This window comes from Triturus cristatus, chromosome 3_1 (assembly GCF_964204655.1).
Source record: "Triturus cristatus chromosome 3_1, aTriCri1.1, whole genome shotgun sequence".
Taxonomy (NCBI): domain Eukaryota; kingdom Metazoa; phylum Chordata; class Amphibia; order Caudata; family Salamandridae; genus Triturus; species Triturus cristatus.
Genome location: NC_140583.1, coordinates 504,127,950 through 504,133,838, shown reverse-complemented (window position 1 = coordinate 504,133,838; position 5,889 = coordinate 504,127,950). Strand labels below are relative to the sequence as shown.

The 5,889-nt window shown below is 41.6% G+C and overlaps 1 long non-coding RNA gene across 2 annotated transcripts; it reads left to right on the top strand.

Moving 5' to 3' along the window:
- Positions 1–237: 237 nt before the first annotated feature.
- Positions 238–917, top strand: LOC146860486 (uncharacterized). Of its 2 annotated transcripts, XR_014979154.1 has the most exons (4): positions 238–275; positions 451–568; positions 654–739; positions 855–917. It is a non-coding gene; the product is annotated as an uncharacterized LOC146860486 (long non-coding RNA). The 2 variants fall into 2 exon arrangements; XR_014979153.1 differs by lacking the exon at positions 238–275 and having other exon boundaries at positions 436–568.
- Positions 918–5,889: the final 4,972 nt, after the last annotated feature.

Genomic DNA, 5,889 nt, shown 5'->3' with positions numbered 1-5,889 from the left:
ATCTGTTATGTTCATTTCTTCCATTGGAAAACACACTGTTTTCTACATACCCGTAAATATAATTTTTGAAGATACTTAGTATCGCACTTAGTATTGCTCTAAGTTTTAGTTGTTCCGATATTCAAGCTCCCTCCATCTTGAATTGGGCTTTTTCCCACAAACATCATCAGTCCCACTTCTATGTTTACCATAGGAGAATAAAAGACAACGATCACATGTCTCGTCACGTGATCGGCACTGGCAATTGACCGAAGACGCGAACGAGATTGATTCAGGTAAGCTGTTAACCCAAAAATCCCCCAGCGTTTGACCAGCAGTCCACTCACAGTATTAATACATATTATCCTTCACTCCCCCCCTCTCTTCAACTAAAAGTCTTAGCTACCAAAACCGCTCAAGCCTGTTTTGACTGCTGCTCGTTCTAAAAATGCCCTCGTTACATCTTCACAGATTCTACCTTAAACTGCGACCGAGTAATCTGGCCACTGCCGCGAGTGAACCATTACGTCCTTACTTGCTGGCCGAATACGGTTTTATCATCCTTAAGCAGCGCAGCACGTTTTTCCAGGTATTCAATTTGATATAAGATAAGGAATCAGTCCCTCATAGTCATCATTTTGCCCGTACTGAACCAATTACATTTTATTCAACAGTCCACCAGTGATCCCACTCTGCAGTAACCTGATTTCTGAAAACTTGATCTTGCACTCCAAGACAGAAGTCACGCGCCAATAAACATGTAAGTGCTTGTTGAATGTGCAGATGTTTTTAACACTTTTTTTATTCGTTTACATCACAAGAACTTGTAATTCATCCCCGGAGCTTAGTGCCTTGTCCTCTCTTTCTTTCTCTAGAGTCCTTTTTCAGAGCCTTTTTTTGGATTAGATCGGCTGATCTTCTCTTCATTTACTGGAGGTAATTAAGGCTACACTGAGTTCTGGTAGTATGCATTGAGAGGAAATTGCACGCCCCTTTGTTACTCATTAAGGTTTATTTTCATTTTTCACAGGTCCTGATGAGAGACCCCCTAAATTAAGGGTTCTCGAAACGCGTAGACCTTGTTGAGCGACCACAAGAATTTGGAAAGGGTCTAAAATCTAACAATATTGAGAGTTACTGTGTTATTGATACTTTCTGTGGTCTGACAAAATAGAACATTTAGTATTTAGTTTCCTTTTCACAAGATTGATAGAGCTGTGTGAATGTTGTATCGGTACCAGTATGTTTGAAACAAAGAAGAGTGTTTTGTCTAGAATGGCTGAAATGTTTGTTTGAAAAGTGTGTTGGCTATTTCATGTATGTTATTTCACTTATGTGATTTGTAATCCTTTTGTTGCATTTTGTCTAATGGAAGGACGATAAAGTTTTTTGATACAATTAAATTGATCGATTAAATCGAAAAAAGAAATTCTTTCCCGCATTTTGTTGTTCTTCAAAATGTGTCCTCATAAATGATTTTGAGGTCAAAACATTAGCAGTACTAGCAAATCTGTTGTCATCTCACTAATCGTCATCAAAGTTTCAAACACATTCTGCTCGGCTATTTTATGGCGTGAGGTGTGCGTAGCGAATCAAGATGCAGGTAGAGGGAACTGCGGTGGGAGAAACTTAGGGTGGAAATGGCGAAGTGTAAGGGAAGTAGAAAAGGATGTCAGGTTGGGAATATGAAGCTGAAATGGGGAGCGTGTGGTGAGTGGAACACAAGAATGATAACTATTTACTCTCGCTTCCAGTAGGTAGCAGTTGTAATATTTCCCATACTAATAATGTGTTTTAGATCTAAAGTTATTCGGTACATTAGTAGGATGTATGACCATTCACATTTGTCAATAAATCCCAGACTTTCCTAGTCTCCCTGTCACAGTACTTGTGTATAGTATACATTTACTGCCAGATCTCCATAGACATAGTTGCAGAGTAAGGGGTGGTTTGAGAAATAGTACTCCCTCACTTAGAAGCTCCACTATTAAGAGGCGCGCACCTCATCCTGTTCCTCTCATGGCCATCCACCATGTTTTACGTGGACAGGCAGACCTGTCCAAGTCTGCCTTTTTGGGAGTGACAGGAGTGTCCTCCCCGAACTCGAGAGGAACATATTTTGCTTTCAAGAGACAACTCCCCTCCGGATCAGGCTGCCAGGTTGAGCCCACAGGCCCATATGCTGGAGGTGCATGGGCAATTGTGTGAAGAAGGAACCCATATAGAGTTTAAAACAGTAATTAAAATCACAATAAAATACATATGCATAGAGGATTAATTCTTAAAGAAAAATAACTCTTTAATCAACACTTCCAAATTATAGAACAGTACACATTAGTATAAATCTTGGTAGTATAATGTTCCTAAGACACAAAACCGAATGTTCTATGATGACAGATCACTTTGCCAGGGTTGAAGTTGCCTTTCACAAACTCATTTGGGTTCTGGTAAGGTGCCACTAAGTCATAAATCTAAGAACTTGTCATTGTGGGAACTTTTGTGTATCACAGCCAAACACCTCGCTGGAGAAAAATGGTGAACAGGCTGTCCCTTTTGTTTCTCTATGGGGGGCAGCCATGCTCCACTTTATCCTTGGGGAGCCGGGGCTGCTCCCTGAACTTTTGTGCAGGGACAAGATTAGTCTGCCAGCAGCGAGGACTGCAAGAAATGGTGGGGTGGCCATTTCGTGGTGGTCTCCCCGTCTTTAGGAAGACCAAGCAAGCCTTTTAGCTGCACTGGAGCTCGTGATTGAATAGCACTTTAGATTAGGGGGCTCTCAAGTACAGTAAAAAATGTAAAGCGTGTGGGAACTTCTGGGGGGCACTCGAAAAACAGCAGAATGGGACACCTGTGGACTTTCAACCTTTCATGCTGCCTACCAGTACCATACTCTGGGGTAAACTGAGTACTGAGAAGACATCTTATATTTCAAGTCTCTCTTGCCAGCTTTTCTTACCTGATCAATCCTTCTTATACAATGAGCATGAACTGTCCATTAAAACCTGTCCTTCTGAAAACAGCCACAGTAGTAGCCACAATAGACCTACATAGACACACAGTGACTTTAATCATAATGATCAACTTATAGTGGTCCACTTGCATTCATTCAAGGCCATTCCATAACCCTTCTGCACTTATCTAGTTCAGTCAAATTCCCAAGGCCTACCAGTCAGACTAACAGCAGCCTCCTGTCTACTTATATTCCAGCCTACTCCTGCATGCACCTCCTCTGGTGGTCCCCATCTCAGCATCACCTTCACTATCTTGCCTTGAGGCAATGCGAAAAGAAAGGCTAAACGACATCCCGCCCATTGTTGACTTTTGTTGGATCCCTTAGATCCTGTGCACCAAACTATCACTACTGTTTAGTATCGGTTATAGAAAGATCGCTTCATTTCTCAACTTTTGATAGTACAGTAAAGACTGTTGCTTGGAACTTTGATTTCTAAATCTAAATTCCTGCCTTAAGTACTGTTGTGTTAAGTGAGAGCACTCCATGCCCAATTCATATGCAAGATCTTCTACCATATTTAATCGTCCATTTAAATATGTACTTAAAAAAGGTATTGAAACTTGCAGAACTCCTGTATTTACCAATGACAGGCCAACAGATCAACCCAAGCACTCCATGAAATAACTCCGATTTTAAGGGTGAGCTGAAAAACATCTTTATCCAAGCTAAGCAACATATAGAGCTGAACCTAGAATAATAAGTCCTAAAAATTGAAGTTGCTCGCTTTAAAGTGGAGTGCAAAATTGCCTATCCAAGAGAGGAACTAAGGAAAAAAGCCCCCAGTTTCTGGAAAGTCAATCAAAGCAGATAAGAAAAAGAACAAGCAAAATAGAAAGAGATCAAGCATTGGCATAGCCAATAGGTCTCGCCTTTGGGACCTTATAAGTGTTTAGCCATGCAACAGTTGATGCTGTTGTACCAATGATATTGTGCTGCATAACTAAATACTTATAAGGTCCCAAAGGCGAGACCTATTGGCTATGCCAATGCTTGTTGCTTTTTACCATGGTTAAAAGGTAAATGTTGGACTGTCAGCCTGTTGGCCTTTTTACTTTTACCAGATCAACCATCATTGTTTAAATTTCCTATTGTGATGTGTTTTTACAAGAGGTACTCCACGTTTCCACCAAAACGTTTTGTGATGCCACAGTGGGACCTTAATTTGGTTCCTACCTACTTAATGTGTACCCAATTTGAATCAATGCACAGTTGCCCTCTTCATCTTTTGACTCTGAAAACAGTCGTTCTCATGGAGATAAAATCAGCTTGTTGTGTGCATGAGTTGCAAGCGCTGTCTGCCCAACAACCATATACCACCTTTTTCCTGACCTATTGGTGCTTCAGACTAGGGTAGCAATCCTGCCCAAAGGTGTGATGTCTTTACATGTCAGACAATCCATCACCCTTCCAACATTATTCTCTACACTTCATTCTTTGAAAGAGAAAGGAAAACTCATTTGTTTAGATCCCAAGAGAGCATTGAGTTTTTATATCAATCGTACCAAGTACCATTGGGTGGACAATCAGCTCTTTGTGGTATCTAAGGGTAAGGCAGCACAGAAAATAACCATTTCAAGGCGGATAGTCCTCTGCATAAAAATCTGCTAAGCAGCTAAGAAGCTGTCCACAGAGGGCTTGAGGGCTCATTCTACTACGGCCAAAGCTGCTATCACACCATTGGCATGTGGAGTGGCCATATTTCAATGTGCAATGTGAGCATCAGTTTAAAGTCTATGAAGAATTACTTTCTTTGATAACCAGGTCTGTCGGGTGGGACACTTTGCCTATTCAATCCTAAAGGACGTTTTGGTCTGAGCAATTCCACAGACATGCCACCTTGGGAGGTACTGCTTTGGTATCTATTCTAAATGTGTTGATACAGCTGGGTGGTGAGAAGACACAGTTCCCCAGTTCCTAAAGGAGTGTCGAGCCAGCCTGCTTCAACCAATCCTGGTTGGCAGAGGCTCACGCTTGGACTGCCTAAGAGAACACTCAAGGACACATGGGTAAGTAATTATTTTTATTTTATTATTTACTTTTTTGACCCACTGACAGGCACTGTGAGAAACTCGCACTGCATTCAGCCTAAAGTTCAGAGCTTTCAATCATGGCCTGTTATACATAATATACTATGAACGAGCCATGATTAAGAATTTTGGCATCAATGTTAAAGGCATTTATCACAGTGCCTGTGACTGGGTTAAAACATCCACTTCACTTTGGTGCCCCCCTACTTCTAAATATTTCTGCTCTCCACTGCAGCTGACTTGTCCTTGGTAACAATCTTTCTGGTGAATACACCATCTCACAGCAAATTCCTCACTTCCCTCCCACTTCTCTGTTCTGTGGAGTGGACTCCTTTTCTCCATCTTGAATAGGTACCTATTTAGAGTTCTGCACACTGTAAATTCTGTTCAATCATTGGTACCACATCCAAAGATGCAGACACTGTTCAGAAAGAAATTGACATCAGTGTGCAGGAGTAATGATTAGTTGCAACTCCGAAGCCATTTCCAGGGCGGAGTTGACATTTTGTTAGGGCCACTGGAGTATGGGCCATACACCAGCACCTCTCCTATCATGGTGTTTGCAGATAAACAGCTTTTCCCTTTTCATCCGCTGTGTGGCCAGGCACATTGCATGCTTGGGCCAGCCTAGCTCCTGGCGGCAAATGCTGTCCAACAAGAAAATGTAATTCTTGCAGTGTCTCCGTAACACTGCAGATTAATTACTCTGCAACTTCAGAATACTGAGCCACAAACAATATATTTATATTTTGGAAAAAACTTGTAGTTATCGTTTCTTGCCAGGAAGCTGATGTCCTCCTCCCCCCCCCCCCCTTGTTTCTCCACAGTTTCACTTCCTGAATTGGTACTACATAAGTTAAAATGAGTTCC